Source organism: Cupressus sempervirens, chromosome 7, assembly GCF_028749045.1.
Source record: "Cupressus sempervirens isolate cs-2001-9-10 chromosome 7, ASM2874904v1, whole genome shotgun sequence".
NCBI classification, from domain to species: domain Eukaryota; kingdom Viridiplantae; phylum Streptophyta; class Pinopsida; order Cupressales; family Cupressaceae; genus Cupressus; species Cupressus sempervirens.
Genome location: NC_143124.1, coordinates 909,857,780 through 909,875,597, shown reverse-complemented (window position 1 = coordinate 909,875,597; position 17,818 = coordinate 909,857,780). Strand labels below are relative to the sequence as shown.

Genomic DNA, 17,818 nt, shown 5'->3' with positions numbered 1-17,818 from the left:
TTTTCCACAAAAATTGCCCAGGTTATGGCCATTTGAAAACTAGGCCTCTGCTTCAGGAATAATCAATTTTAAAAAATGCATTTAAAAAATTAAAAAATTTCCATAGTTTGAACTATAGAAAGTCACCCTTTTAAAACAAAATTTTCAAACTTTCAAATGAACATTGAATGTTCAAATGGAAAAATATATTTAAAATATTTCTTGTAACTCCCATCACCACCCAGGCAGTGCCATGTGTCAATTATCAATAGGCCAATCAATCTTGGGGCGGCCCCGCATCATTACAACATATCACCAATTTTTTGGATTTTTTGATGGGTCGCTATGTTGCTTGCTGAAAAATCCACCATTTTCTTGTGGTGACATGGCGGCCACTGGATTCTAGTCACATTTTCTGGCATACTACTCTGCTCACTCATGGGGTGCCACTTGGAAGCTTTTGGTTCATGGGAGACATTTGGGTGGGACCCACAACAACACTTGCCAGATTTTTCAAATTCCTGACAATTCGCCAAGTTGCTTGCCAAAATTTCTCAACTTTTTTGGTGGCGACTTGGCGACCATCGAATTCTGACGAGATTTTTTGGCTACCTTACCTGTCCACATCAACACCATGTCACCATGTGCCATGTCATCATCGCTACCTTTCTATGGTTATCTTGTGAGCATCTTTGCTTGGTGAGATAGCGATGATCGTTGGATCGTCCATGTGGAGCAATTTGAGCATATCTCAAGATTTGGTGCCATGCCATCAAAGTTCCATCTTCATTTAAAATTAAGCTATCATCATGCTGATATCACTTTTGACTGATCAACTATAGGCCCACAAAGCAACTTGCGGCCTTCAAAAGGCCCTGTCCTTTTAGACATCATTTATATTATATGCTTTGGTATTTAAATACATCAGAATAGTCTCACCCAATGAATGTGGGATAAAGCAATCTCATTGTTTTCCCTTTTTTTCTTTTATCTCCATGCGGTCTTTCCTTATCTTTTTCATTGCAAATTTTGTAGTTGAAGGATACTTGAGAGCCTCATACTGGTCAAGCTTGTTCCTGCGAGGTGCATTGAGATGAGGATTTTTAGGATTTCAGGGTGTCTTAAGTGTCTTCAGGCGGTGAAAGGTTACTGATGTTCAATTTTTTTTTGGTTCTTTTCTTCAATGTAATTGCTCCAGCTTTTACAGCTTTAGTGGCCTTTTGTGCCTATCCTTTGGGGTTAGTCTCTTCCCTTCAACATTTTCTTCCTACCTCTGGCCAGCGTACTCTAGTTTTCTTGGCGACTTGGTCTCATCATCCTTTGTTGGTGTGAAGATCTTCATATGCATGGGACTTTTGCTACAGACTTTCTCCATTTTTCTTTGGTGTGGGTTCATTTATTGTGCATTGGTGGCTTCTTCTATTGGTTGCTGTTTGCATATGCTCTCTCTTTCTTTAGCTTTTCAACTTTTTTTGTTTGTTGGCGGCTTCCCCTTTGATTTTTTAAACACCTACCTCCATTCAAAATCACAGTCTCCCCTATTTTGTGTGGGATCTTTCATGTAAAACATGTCATGCCTTTGTTTGTTGGGTGTGGAGGTTTGAATTGCATGTGGAGGCTTTCTATAATTCATGATATGCTTTGCTTGCAGTAGGTTCCTTGTAATTGCGTGTTCTCCCTTATACTAGCGTGTTCCCTGCAATCCTAGAAAAATAGCATTGTTGATAGCTGTCTCAAGGTCAATGCCCAAAACTGGCTCCTTCTTGAAAAAGATCATTCCTCCTAAAGGGCCTCTTAAAGACTTATGTGTTGTTGTTGTCACAAAATCACAATAATAAAATGGATTGGACATAACAGAAGTAGCTACTAGTCCACTTATATGTGCCATGTCCATCATTATGAATGCCCCAACTAAATTTGCAATCTACCAAAAGCAAGGATAGTCAATGTCTGGAGGATATGCACTAGCACCAGAAATAATGAGCTTTGGCCTAAAAAAGGTACCTGTCTTCTCATGCATTTCGTAATCAATGAGTCTTTTGGATTCATCCAAACGGTATGGCATGGATTCAAAATAAATAGATGTAGTAGATACTCATCTCTTTGCAGTCATGAACCCATGCGACAGATGCCCTCCATGTGGTAGGTCCAAGCCCATTATCTGATCATGTTTATGGAGAAGAGCTATATAGATAGAAAGGTTAGTTGGGGAGCCAGATAATGATTCAACATTAACACCCCATTTACTATTGTCAAGACAAAATGCTGTCAAGGCCCTATCTTGGAAAAGTCTCTCACTTTGATCAATAAATTCATTGCCCCCATAGTATCTCTTTCCAAGAAGGCCTTTTGAATACTTGTTTGTTAGGCATGATCCCATAGCTTCCATCATTTCCCGAGATATAAAATTCTTAGAAGCAATAAGCTCCAAGCCTTTAAACTAGCACCACTTTTGTGCTCAATAATTGCATGCATTTTAGGGTCAAGTTCACTCAAACTAGGATCCACAAAGTTGTGGTTGTTCTCAGAAGTCCTGGATGATTGTACTGAACTAGAAGATGGAACTCTTTGAGTAACCAAACTTGTTCTTATGCAAAAAGATTGACAAAATGGATAGGCCCTGCCATCTTCTCCTTTTCTACATTTTCTCTGGCAGGAAACTCCATGTGATTGTCGTGTTTACAACATAACACTTGAGTTTCTATTCCAAAAAGAATTACCCAAAATACCCATTCCCACCACTTCAGTACCCATGATAATCTAGAATGGATATTTGGAACAGTTCAATATATTTCTTCAATGCCTACTTCAAAATGTATAATATCAACAAATATTGCCTTGAAAAATTTGCATTTGTTTATAGTACTTGATGACAATGCTTTTGAACTTGCTATCATCCTTTGAAATATTGTTCTTCATAATTATTTGACCTTTCACTTCTTCTCTAGCCTCTTGTCCATTATCAACATTATGTATTATCAACTTTATTCCACAGGTACTATTTTGCAATGTGATAAAATTAGTCAGGCCCCAAGGTGGGTCTTGCTAATTTTTTTTTTGTTTTCAAACATCTGAACCATCAAACTAACCCACTGATCATCTCAAACTGATTTGAATCAAATTTAATCACTGACTGACTGTTAAAGACTCATTTTATTACTTTCTTGCAACTTGTCACTTTTGCATCAGGAGGTCTGTTGACTGGCCTTAAAAACTGACCAAATCACCTAATTAGGCTCTAAAAACTGGCACACTGACTCTTTGCTCTACACTCTTGTACCATGTCAAATCTCATCTCATGAAGATTTCAAATTCTAAAGATATTCACTATCAAAGTTGACCTCTCAGAATCACCTGTAGATAAAATGTCGAAAAACACTAAATTGGGTTCAGATTCGACTTTGAAAACTGGGCAAACTGACATTTGGGGCCATGAAAACTAGGGCATTGGTTCTCTGTCATTAGGAGAATATGGATTTGCAGTTTGGGCTCATGAAAAATAATAGGGCACAAATGGCGAGTGGTCAAAGTGGGCTACTCAGACTTTGTAGATTGGAAACACTGACATAAAACATTTTTTGCGAATGGAATTTACCTGGAAAAGTGTGTAGACGGATTCGTCAAGACATAAAAACTTGCACACTTGAAGTATTTTAAGAGGACAACATAGTTTTACAATCCATTCGATCTCACCAATCATAGAGTAGGAGTTATAACATCACGAATAGGGCTTCCAACAAATTTGCAAATGCTGAGACCAATAAAACTTAAGAAATCTCATCTAGAATCGTGTTTGGAAACTGATCAAACAGATTCATCATGAGCTGAAACTTGAAACATAACAAGTCTCTGACATCTATAATGCAACAAAAAAGGAATTTCAACATTTTGGTCAACTGGTGAAAAGTTATAGCACATCAAATAGGGCTTCCCAGAATTCTAAACTAATTGCATCAACGTGACAATATTAAATGACCAAATTTGAGGGATTCAAAACCTAGACAAATGGACTCGAAATGACTCAAAACTTGAAACATAGGCTCTCTGGTGTGGACACTAGACACTCCCAAAGCAAAAAGTCATGAAACATTTTTGATTGCGAGATATTCAATGGCAAATAGAGCCTCCTGTCGCTATTTGACACTGGTGAAAATGCAGATTTGACATTTGCTCAAAACAAGACTTTGCCAGATGACTCAGAACGATAGTTTAACTTCATAGAACACTTAGATACAGTGAATATAGGGTTTTAGAAACATTAAACACCTTAGGGGTCTCAAAGGTACAACCAAGTACAATCTCATTTAAAAGCATTTATAGGGCTCAATTTTCTCAATGGTACTTAAAATTGACCATGCAATTTTTAGTCCCAATAGTGGCTCTTTCTGGGGATGCATGTCCCTTGTAGTAATGGAAAGGATTTAGATCTCTAGGAGAAGTAGACCATTCCCAAAGATTGCAAAACTTCTCTCAAACAACTTTATTGAAAGCAAGAAACAACTACAACTACTATGTACATATGATGACCTCGGGCCACCAAACTTCAGCAAAATTGTTTACCTCTATCATATACTTGATTTTCATTCCTTTCCCCATAAGGTAAACTAAAATTATCACTTGTATCAATTTCACCAATTAGATACAATTCATAGAACGAATCACTTGGCAAAACAAAATCATCACCCTCACTTCCATAGTGCATGTAAAAACTTGGCATAAATTTAACCTCTGGCTCACTATGAAATAGAGCATTAGCTGTTAGGATAAACCACGAACAGAAATAAAAACTACATGCAAATATAACCAATAACAAAAAATAATAGAACACACAGAAATGAACACAAGGCACCAAGATTTAACGTGGTTCACCCAATCCCTGGGCTACGTCCACCAAACAGCAAGTCCGATCTTATTACAATCCAGTGATTACAACTTGATTACAATCCGTAATCCCTTACAGCTCAATACCGCCACAAGAACCAATTTCGTATCACCACACATAAAAAATACCCAACCCTAAGCCCTTTTTATACAAGTATTAAACCGCTTTAGGGTTATAACATGTCGGCCATATGTCAGCCATAATATGTCGGCTACCATGTCGGCTACTTCCCAAAAAAAAAAATTTCGGGCCGATGCCTCGAACCCCACTATTTATGAAGTATGTACAGGACTTTCCTGATCAGTCACCACAATCTAACAATCTCCCACTTGGGGACTGATTAGGCTCCACACTAAACAACAATCTCCCACTTGGGGACTGATTAGGCTCCACACTAAACAACAATCTCCCACTTGGAGACTGATCCTGTAGCAATACAACTACTGCACGGGGCTCCCACTGGATCAAACCACCCTGGACTCTGCTGTTCTTTTATTCACATTTACTCTAAAAGACCAACTGAAGCTGAAGAGGAGTTCAGCTTCTCCCTTGTTACAACCTTTGTCAACATATCTGCTAGATTTTCATTGGTATGTATCTTCTCCAGCTTTAATTGTCCATCCTCCAAAACTGACCGAATGAAATGGTACCACAACTGTATGTGTTTGGTCTTAGAATGCAGAGCTGAATTCTTAGCAAGATGAATGGCACTCTGACTATCTGTGAACAAATAATTATCCTTCTGAGGATGTCCCAATTCTTCCAAGAAGAACTGAAGCCATATAATCTCTTTGGCTGCCTCTGTAGCAGCAACATACTCTACCTCTATAGTGGAGAGAGCATTAATCTTCTGTAGCCTAGAAACCCAGCTCACGGCTGCCCCACCAATAGTAAAGACATAACCTGTAGTACTCCGCCTGGTATCAATATCCCCAGCCAAATCTGAGTCAACATCGCCCTGTAAATCAGTAGTAGAGCCCCCAAAGTGTAAACACTTATTGGATGTTCCTCTCAAATATCTGAGAATCCACTTGACAACATTCCAATGCTCAAATCCTGGATGACTCATATACCTACTAACGACTCCCACTGCATGTGCAATATCTGGCCTAGTGCATACCATAGCATACATCAAACTTCCTACAGCTGAAGCATAGGGTACCTTGGACATCTTATCCTCCTCTTCCTGTGTCTTGGGACACATCTCCTTAGTCAATTTCAAATGACCAGGTAAAGGTGTGTTGACAGCTTTAGCATTCTCCATAGAGAAACGTTGCAACACCTTCTCAACATAATCAGCTTGAGATAGCGTCAATGTTCTGTTCTTCCTATCTCTGCAAATCTTCATACCAAGAATTTTTTTTTCTGCCCCCAAATCCTTCATAGCAAATGCATGTGCTAATTGGCGTTTCAGCCCCTTAATATGATCCATGTTAGACCCAGCTATAAGCATATCATCAACATATAAACATAAAATAATGTAGCTATCATCATCCAACCTCTTAAAATAAACACAGTAATCTGAATGACACCTATTATATCCATGCTCATGCATAAAACTATCAAATTTCAGATACCATTGCCGAGGTGCTTGCTTCAAGCCATATAAACTTTTCTTCAATTTGCACACTAAGTTCTCCTTACCTTTGACCTCAAAACCCTGTGGCTGAGCCATATATATTTCTTCATCCAAATCACCATGAAGAAAGGTTGTTTTAACATCCATCTGCTCTAAATGAAAATCTTCAGTAGCCACAAGACTTAAAACAGTACAAATAGAAGTCATTTTAACAACAGGAGAAAATATCTCATCAAAATCAATTCCCTTTTTCTGTGCAAATCCTTTTACAACTAACCTGGCCTTAAATCTTTTCTTACCTCCTTCCTCTTCTTTCAACCTGTAAACCCATTTATTCTGTAAAGCCTTTTTACCTGCAGGCAACTTGTACAAATCCCATGTCTTATTTTTCAGCAAAGAGTCCATTTCATCTTTCATTGCAGACTCCCACTGAATCTTAGTATCCACCTGCACAACTTCATCATAACTTTCAGGTTCACCAGCATCAGTAAGTAAAATAGAATACAAAGAGGGAGAAAACCTTTGTGGAGGTCTAATTGGCCTTGTTGACCATCTAACATTCACTGGTGTGTGTGGTATTTGTTGTTGCAGTTGTTGCACATCATGAGGAATGGCTAGAACATCAGCGTTTGGAGTATCATCCAGCACTACATAATCATCTTCTTTCTTCTCATGTTGCTGCAACAGATCTTTGTACAACACTTTTTCATTGAATATGACATCCTGACTTCTTATAATTTTATGATTTTCAAAATCCCAAAGCCTATAGCCAAATTCATTAATGCCATATCCAACAAAGACACATTTCTTTGATTTAGCTTCTAGCTTGGTTCTATTTTCAGAGTCTATATGAGCAAAAGCTTCACAACCGAAGGTCTTGAGAAAAGAATAACTCACCTTCTTACCAATCCATGCTTTCTCTGGAATACCACAACCCAAAGGAGTAGAGGGACCTCTATTAATCAAATATACTGCAGTATTGACAACCTCCGCCCACATGTGTAAGGGCAACCCAACATGCAACCTCATGCTCCTTGCGCGCTCCATTATAGTCCTGTTCATGCGTTCAGCCACTCCATTTTCCTGTGGAGTCCTTGGAACAGTTTTTTGTCTATGAATACCATTAGTGGAGCAATAATCTTCAAATTCATGACTGCAATACTCACCACCATTATCAGATCTGAGACATTTTAATTTCTTACCAGTCTCATTTTCAACCAAGCATTTCCATTTCTTAAAAGTTTGAAATACATCAGATTTCTGTCTAAGAAAATAAACCCATACTTTTCTAGTTGCATCATCAATAAATGTAACATAATAATGAGAGCCACCAAGGGAAGATACCTGAGCCGGTCCCCATACATCTGTATGCACAAGCTCTAATTTCTCCTTTTTGTTTTCCTTCCCAGTCTTTACAAAACTCACTCTCTTTTGTTTTCCATACACACAACTTTCACAGAAATCCATATTCACACATTTTAGACCTGGTAAAACTTTCCTTGAATGAAGTACTTTCATACCTTTCTCACTCATGTGCCCAAGTCTATTGTGCCACAGCACTGTATCAGAATCTACAGCAGCTATTTGTTCTCCCTGCTCAACTGCAGTAATTGTTCCTGAATATTCATTTTTTCTCTGAAACAATCAAAGTAGAAGAAACAATATGACCTGTACAAAGATATAAGGTGCCTACTTTCACACCTTTTGCTACTACAAGGGAACCTTTTGAAACCTTCCAATTTTTATCATTAAAAGTAACTACACAACCCTCATCACCGAGTTGCCCTGCTGAAATTAAATTCCTACTCAACTTTGGAACATGTCTTACCTCATGTAGTAGCCAATGATTCCCATTCTACAACTTAATCTTAATTTTTCCCTTTCCAACAATCTGACAGGGTTCATTATCCCCCAAATAAACAAGCCCAAAATCCCCTTGGACATAATCAATGAAATAACCTCTATGAGGTGTAGCATGAAAAGAAGCACCAGAATCTAAAACCCATGAATCATCAACACTCTCTAAAGACAGAAGCAAAGCATCCTCTTCAGATTTTTTACTTACCACATTTGCCTCTTTGTCTCCATCTGATTTATCTCCTTCATTTTTCTTTCGAGTCCAGCAATCTTTCTTTTTGTGCCCTGGTTTCCCACAGTACCAGCAATCATTTGGTCCTCTCGATTGAGACCTCCTCCCCTTTGACTTTCCTCTTGATTTCCCATGATTTCCAGAGTTACTTCCTCTTTCAGTCGTTCTGCCCCTGCTTTGTGCATTTAAAGCACTTCCTGATGTAGATCCACCTGAGGATTTTCTACGAGTTTCCTCACTTAAAATAACACCGATCACATCATCATATTTTAGGGTACTAGATCCAGGAACAGAATTACTCATCGCCATTACCAAGCCATTCCAACTTTCAGGCAAAGAACACAAAATCAAGAGAGCCCTAATTTCTTCATAAAAATTGATACCCACAGAAGATAATTGACTAGTAATAGTATTAAACTCATTTAAATGATCTGCAACATATCCACCTTCTGCCATTTTCATATTAAATAAATGCTTCATGAGAAATACCTTATTTGAAGCAGAGGGCTTTTCATACAGTGTCGCTAGGGTTTTCATCAAATCTTCTGTCATTTTTGCTTTTGTAATATTAAATGCCACCGATGGTGCCAAGCATAACCGAATGCTTCCAAGTGCCTTTCTGTCCAAAAGATCCCATTCAGCCTCTGACATAGTTCCTTGATTCTTGGCTTTTCCTTCCAACGGCTTCCATAAATCCTTCTGATATAAATAGTCTTCCATTTGCATCTTCCATAACTGGAAGTTCTTCCCATTAAACCTATCAACCCTCAACTTACCCTCATCTGCCATTGCTCCCACTCAACTGTGAGACTCCCACTTAACCGTGAGACTTTCCTGCAGAGGATAACTGAAAGACAACCTTGCTCTGATACCACTTGTTAGGATAAACCACGGACAGAAATAAAAACTACATGCAAATATAACCAATAACAGAAAATAATAGAACACACAGAAATGAACACAAGGCACCAAGATTTAACGTGGTCAGGGATTGAGTGAACCACGTTAAATCTTGGTGCCTTGTGTTCATTTCTGTGTGTTCTATTATTTTCTGTTATTGGTTATATTTGCATGTAGTTTTTATTTCTGTCCGTGGTTTATCCTAACATTAGCATGCTCATGAATATTGACATCAAACCGAAACTCATCTTTAGAAATCGACTCATGAACATTATCAAATAGAAATACAAAAGTCTTATACTCAACTTCATCAAATAAGTTATATATATCACTCATACCTTAACTTTGCATTTCCTCAAATATTGTTGGCTGAATGTCAAATGAGTAGTCAGATTTACATTTACACATAACATCATCATCACAATTTGAAAGTATTTCATAACCTTTTGATGTATTTTCATAATCGAAGTGTTGATTGGCTTTTACCTCATTTGAATCATCATAAAACTTACTTTTAAGTGTCGGTTTCTCTTAAAAGACAACTCCATCAAACACTTTATTTTAAAACTCACAAAATGCAACATCATTGGAAGATTCATTATCAGAAATGGAAGAAGAAAATTCTGATTTATTACAACAGTATGATAGTGTATCACCATTTGCATCTAACCCCGCTAAATCTGAAAACTCCATGTCCTCTTCAAAAAATGGGTTAATGACTCCATGCATTGATCCCTTTTGAACATTAAGACAAAATATGGGTTCCTCATCCTCACAAGCATCATCATATAAAGTGTTATCATATACTTTAAATTCACTACCCATTTTATCCTCATGGCAACTTTTAGCGTATGATGAAAAATTAGAACTATACAAAGACTCCCTTTCTATTTCTTCTACCAAACATATAGTGTCCATAATAACATCCTTTTCATTATCTTGTTTAGGATAACCATTATGAATAGACCCTGATTCATTTATAAACATCTCACCATATGTTGAATCTTTACTGTCTAATGTAAGAACACTTGACAACTCTTCACTAAAATCTTCATATTCAAACTTATTAGCATCAACTGATTTCACCATCTCTTTATCTTCATACTTTTTGGACAAATCACTTTCAAATTTTTCATTGGCTAACTAATTTGCATAACACAAAAACTGAGATGCATTTCCTTTTTTAGATTCAGAAAAAGAATTCATATCTTCACCTTTGAATGAATGTTCACTATCATCATTGCTTTCTTCTTCCCAATTAGCATCAGATTCGTGTGAAGACAAACATATGCTAACAATGTCCTCTTCTTGATTCGAGCAACAACTCTCATCATTATCTTCACATGAGGCTTCTTCACAATATGTCGGATCAAAAAATTCATCTTTATCACTTGGAAGACAACTTTCAGTTGCTTCGTACCCATATTGAGATACATATCTTTCCACTTCAACCTTTAAAACATTCTCAACATAATGCAATCTCTCAATGAGATAGTTCATTTCTTGCATATCTTGCTGATCAACTGAATCTATCTTATCATCTACTGTTGAGACATTATCAACATGTGAGCTTAGTTCTTCTGACTGTGATTGAAAAGAATATGACTCACCCTCATCATTTTGTGTTATCTCTTCATGGCATGTCGGGTCAGTAACATCAGGTTCATGATCAGAGAGATAAATTTTAGCGTTCTAATTTGTACAAGATTGAGATGTAGGTGTAGCATCTCCAAAATTTGAAGCATTAGTTACATCATCATACATATAATTATTATAAGAAGAACTTACTGCTGTAACTAAACTTTGATTCATAAAATCAACACAATGCTAAAATTTATCAGAGTTTGAAGTACTATTCACTACCATAGCATCATGAACATGTGTGTTTCTATTTTGCAATCAGACTAACCTTTCTTATACACATATTCTAATTTAAATTCTCAATATGATTAGAACCTACAACAGGAGTGTTGACATCCTAATTTGAGACTAAAACATCTACACCACACTCATCCTTTCTTTCAAACACATTATATCGGCAATCATTCATAGCAAAATGAGCTCTAGTCAATCCATACTTCATATTATTCTCAATATCCCTAGCGGTCACAAAAGCCTGATATAACATCTATGGTTGTTTATCCCTTAGTAGATAATTCATTTTCTTGTCAAATGCATCAAAATACACCGCTAAACACATTTGGTCATCAGGTCTATAATTCTCAGGGATTTCATTCAAAATTCTTGTAAATCTAATGTTAAATTGAGGCACAAGTTCACCATTCTCAATGTGAATCTTCAAGAACTTATCATAAGAATCATATATGCTTACCTGTTCTCCAAATTGCTCCATGAAGGAAAAGTGCAACTCACCCCAAGATGAAATAGAACACACTGGAAGAAAAGAAAACCAATCTCTAGCATCACCTTCTAAGGCCTAAATGAACAACTTCATGAGAAATCTCATAGTCACCCATCAAATCAGTAAACAATTCAATATGATGACTAGCTAAAACAAGATAGTTCCCACTAAACTTTGGCAAACATTTCCTAACATCATTAGGAATGATATTTGGGAAACCATGAATACCATCAAAACATAATGGCATATACCTCTTGGTAGAAATAGGTCTAGAAAATTTACTGACAGGCTGCATCTTAGGTGAAATGAATCTTGACATCCTCTAAAAAAATATGAACCTCATTCAGCCATATCCTGATTTGTAATTTACAACAAATCTACACCCTTCTACCAATGAATCACTTCAAATTATACAGTTCACAAACTTATCATAACAAGCTGAAACTAATCTAGTGAAATGTATAAAACTTATCAAATTATTCTCCTCTTTGTGCTAATTTTCACTTGACAGAGAACACATATGTAAAACTTACTTTCTTTCATGACAAGAAAAAAATCATGAAAATGAAATACCTCAAGTGTTGCTGCATGAAACCATTGATCTACTGATTGGCCTAGTGTTGATCTAAATTCCTCACACCACTAATCATATCCTTTGTAGAGTCACCATCTCCTTGAGGAGAACTAAATGAAATCACAACTGTGATTCATTTTTTATCATTTCAAAACTTATGACAACAGATCAAACAACACTTCTAAACTTATCAATCAGAAACTTATATACTCTATTCTTGTTTTAAAAATTTGACACAACTTTTAGATCTACCTAGTTCAACTGAAAACTCTTGAAAGAAATTATAGGTAACCAATCTATACTTGTATAGAGATCTTTTAGAGAGTCACCATTCACAAATGTGAGAAAGATTTTAACACATGATTCATACATGGTAGATCTGAACTAAAATTTCACTTTGTAGAATTTGCAAAGCTTCAAAAACTTAGAAGAGAGAAACCACCATGAAACAATTTCAACTCTGAAATTACAACAGTACTTTAGAAATAACAACCGGCTGAATTGACTAAAGATGAACACCTTTTAGCAATACAATTTACATTCAACCTCAAAGTTACTACTGCAAATGGATAAAACTTAACTGGGGAACATGAAACCTTGCATACAAAACTTGAATATGCAAAATATATACTAGAGATTTTTGGCTCCTCATCATTGAATTTCTTCATAGACTCCCTAGCAGAGTCACCATTTTGTTGGTGTTTGAAAATGCTAGAGGGTTTTCAATTACTCCAATCAGAATATGACACATCTAGGGGTAGCCAATTCCCATTTTCAACATGCCATTTTAGACACCAGGCCAACTGTAAGGCATGACCCTTCTTCTACTTCAGGCTCTGCTAAACCTAGGCAGGTAGACCTCAGATTCAATTGACACCATACCAGTGCAAAAATATATCCCTAAATCTATTAAATAGATGGAAAGCCCTTCTATCTCCTAATGACGTATGAAATGACATAAATATGCAGTAGCTAAATGCAAAACCATGGAGTTCATAAGCTGAGTGAGGGCATCACAATTAGGATCTTCAATATGAAAGGGAAAGAACATTTGATTTATAATGTTCAATTCAACAAACCCTCACATATGCAGCAGTAAGACTTAATGATCCTGTAACTGACTAGTGCCTAATCCATTGGGCAAATCCATGAATCAAATGCATACATATGGATATCTGATACTTATTTATATATTCAAATATTTGATCTATCTATTTACCTTGCAAATAGACATCTGTGCTCAATCTAAACCTCATTCTTACATGATATCCCCATCAGTAACCTCACAACCCTGTTGATTTCCCTGAAGCATTTACGTAACCCTTTGAGTCAAAAGCAACAACAGAATAACATACAACTTTAAGGGACTGCATACAACCTAAGCTCTATGTCAAAGATTATAGAACATTGAAGATTACAGATAAAGGAGACAAGATTCAACTGAAACTCAATCATCTGCTACTCTTTGCATTAATTTCCTTGAAATTAATACAATCATATGCATGAAAATGAAAATATGGAAATACCTAATAGATCTGAACTATCTGTATTAACCTTCCTAATGTTTTTCATACCAGAGAATTCTGTCGAAGAATGGCATCACAGTAAAGGAAACATGTCAAAAATTGGAACCAATGGTCTCATAGTGAAAAACTGGAACCCCTAATGGTATCACAACAATGAGATTTTTCTTCTAAAAAACTATAACCCATATAATGAGAAAGAAAGAGATTGATATAGAGGAAGGAATTCTCAAATCGAATCTGTAATTAACATCTATCCACATGAAATTCCCTCTCTTTGCCATGAAAAGACTCTCTCTAATCTCTCTCCTCAACTGCCTATCAGATCCCTTTTTTAATTTTCTTTTAGAGGCATCAAATATTTGAGAAACATCATGATGAAAGATTAGAACTAATTCTAAAGTAAAAGTGAATTCAAAGTAAAAGGTAAAAATCAGTTAAAATGGCCTCAAGAATACAAGAAAATTAATTAAAATTGATTTTCTTCACTTTTACACTTCACCAAGCTTTTATATCTGCCTCATGACCAATTCTAATGATTAGTGATGAAAACTGCTCATTCTACTGAGAATACCCTAGATTTTACAAATTGACTTATAGCTCAAACCGGTGAGCACCTGTGTACAAACTGACCTCAGAAATGGAAAATTTGGATTCTCTTAGTTCTGGTGGTATATTGGAGTGCTAGTTTTTGACAAAAATTTCCCAGGTTATATCCATTTAAAAATTAGGCCTCTGCTTCAAGAATAATCAATTTAAAATAATGTATTTGAAAAATAAAAAAAATTCCATAGTTTGAACTATAGAAAGTCACCCTTTTAAAACAAAATTTTCAAACTTTCAAATGAATGTTGAATGCTCAAATGGAAAAATATATTTATAATATTTCTTGTAACTCCCATCACCACCCAGGTAGTGCCACATGTCAATCATTAATAGGCCAATCAATCTTGGGCAGGCCCAATAGCATTACAACATATCGCCAGATTTTTGGATTTTTTGGCGGGTTGCTATGTCGCTTGCCAGAAAATCCATCACTTTTCGGTTGCAACATGGCAACCATCGAATTTCGGTCACATTTCCTGGCATACTACTCTACTCACTCACGGGGTGCCACTTGGCAGCTTTTGGTTCGTTGGAGACATCTAGGTGGGATCCACAACAACACCTGCAAAATTTTTCAAATTTTAGGCAAGTCGCCAAGTTGCTTGCCGAAATTTCTCAACTTTTTTGGTGGCGACTTGGCGACCACCAAATTTTGGCAAGATTCTTTGGCTACCTTACCTGTCCACATCTACACCACCATATCACATGCCACATCATCATCTCTACCTCACTATGGTTATCTTGCGAGCATCTTTTCTGAGCAAGATAGTGATGATCGTTGGATTGTCCATGTGGAGCAATCTAAGCATATCTCAGGATTTGGTGCCATGTCATTAGAGTTCCATCTTCATTTAAAATTAAGCTGTCATCATGCTGATGTCACCTCTAACTGATCAACCATGGGCCCACACAAGCAACTCGCGACCTTTGAAAGGCCCTATCCTTTTAGACATCCTTTATATTATATGCTTTGGTATTTAAATACATCAGAATAGTCCCACCCAACAAATGTGGGATAAAGCATTCTCATTGTTTTCCTTTTTCTTCTTTTATCTCCATGTGGTCTTTCCTTATCTTTTTCATTGCGGATTTCATAGTCAAAGGATACTTGAGAACCTCATACTGGTCAAGCTTGTTCGTGCGAGGTGCATTGAGACAAGGGTATTTAGGATTCTGGGGTGTCTTAAGTGTCTTCAGGCGGTGAAAGGTTATTGATGTTCAAATTTTTTTGGGTTCTTTTCTTCAATGTAATTGCTCTAGCTTTTACAGCTTTAGTGGCCTTTTGTTCCTATCCTTTGGGGTCAACCTCTTCCCTTCAACATTTGTTTGCTGCCTCTGGCCAACATACTCTAGTTTTCTTGGCAACTTGGTCTCATCATCCTTTGTTGGTGTGAAGATCTTCATATGCGTGGGACTTCTGCTAAGGGCTTTCTCCATTTTTCTTTGGCGTGGGTGTATTTATTGTGCATTGGCAGCTTCTTCTGTTGGTTTTTGTTTGCATATGCTCTCTCTTTCTTTAGTGTTGCCACTTTTTCTATTTATTGGTGGCTTCCCTTTTGATTTTTTAAACACCTACCTCCATTCAAAATTGCAGTCTCCCCTATTTTACGTGGGATCTTTCGTGTAAAAGATGTCAAACCTTTGTTTGTTGGGTGTGGAGGTTTGAATTGCATGTGGAGGCTTTCTATAATGCATGATATGATTTGCTTGCAATGGGATCCTTGTAATTGCGTGTTCTTACTTATACTAGTCCACTTATCTGTGTCACAACATCACAATAGTCAAATGGATTGGACATAATAGAAGTAGCTACTAGTCCACTTATATGTGCCATGTCCATCATTACAAATGCCCCAACTAAATCTGCAATCTATTGAAAGTGAGGATAGTCAATGTCTGGAGGATATGCACTAGCATTAGCAATAATGAGCTTTGGCCTAAAAAAGGTAGCTGTCTTCTCAAGCATTTTGTAATCGATGAGTCTTGTGGATTCATCCAAACGGTATGGCATGGATTCAAAATACATAGATGTAGTAGATACTCGTCTCTTTGCAGTCATGAACCCATGTGATAGATGCCCTCCATGTGGTAGGTCCAAGCCCATTATCCGATCATGTGGATGGAGAAGAGCTGTATAGATAGAAAAGTTAGCTAGGGAGCCAAATAATAATGGAACATTAACAACCCATTTACTATTGTCAAGAGAGAATGCTGTCAAGGCCCTATCCTGGCAAAGTCTCTCACTTTGATCAATAAATTCATTGCCCCCATAGTATCTCTTTCTAGTAAGGCCTTATAAATACTTGTTTGTTAGGCATGATCCCACAGCTTCCATCACTGCCTGAGATGTACAATTCTCAGAAGCAATAAGCTCCAAGCCTTTAATCTGGCATCGCTTTTCATGCTCAATAACTTCATTCATTTTAGGGTCAAGTTCACTCAAACTAGGATCCATAAAGTTGTGCTTCATCTTAGAAGTCCTAGATGATTGTACTAAACCAAAATATGGAACTCTTAAAGTAACCAAACTTTCTCTTATGCAAAAATATCGACAAAATGGATAGGCCCTGCCATCTTCTCCTTTTCTACATTTTCTCTAGCAGGAAAATCCATGTGATTGTCATGTTTATGACATCACACTTGAGTTTCTATTCCAAAAAGAATTACCCAAAATATCCATTCCCACCACTTTAGTACCCATTATAATTTGGACTAGATATTTGGAACAGTTCAATATATTTCTTCAATGCCTACTTCAAAATGTATAATATCAACAAATATTGCCTTGAAAAATTTGCATTTGTTTATAGTACTTGATGACGATGCTTTTGAACTTGCTGTTATCCTTTGAAATATTGTTCTTCATAATTATTTGACCTTTCACTTCTTCTCCAACCTCTTGTCCATTATCAACATTATGTCTTATCAACTTTATTCCATAGGCACTATTTTACAATATGATAAAATTAGTTGGGCCCCAAAGTGGGTTCGGCTAAATTTTTTTTCATTTTCAAACATCTAAACCATCAAACTAACCCACTGATCATCTCAAACTGATTTGAATCAAATTTAATCATTGATTGACCATTAAAGACTCATTTTATCACTTTCTTGCAACTTGTCACTTTTGCGTCAGTAGGTCCATTGACCAGCCTTAAAAATTCACCAAATTACCTAATTAGGCTCTAAAAACTAGCACACTAGCTCTTTGCTCCACACTCTTGCACCATGTTAAATATTGTCTTATGAAGAATTCAGGGTCCAAAGATATTCATTGTCAAAGTTGACCTCTTAGAATCACTTGGAGATAAAATGTCAGAAAAC

General features: G+C 36.7%; 1 pseudogene; it reads right to left on the bottom strand.

The window, feature by feature from the left end:
* Positions 1 to 1,663: 1,663 nt before the first annotated feature.
* Positions 1,664 to 16,964, bottom strand: LOC149550464 (serine hydroxymethyltransferase 3, chloroplastic pseudogene; annotated as a pseudogene).
* Between the last annotated feature and the right edge of the window lie 854 nt (positions 16,965 to 17,818).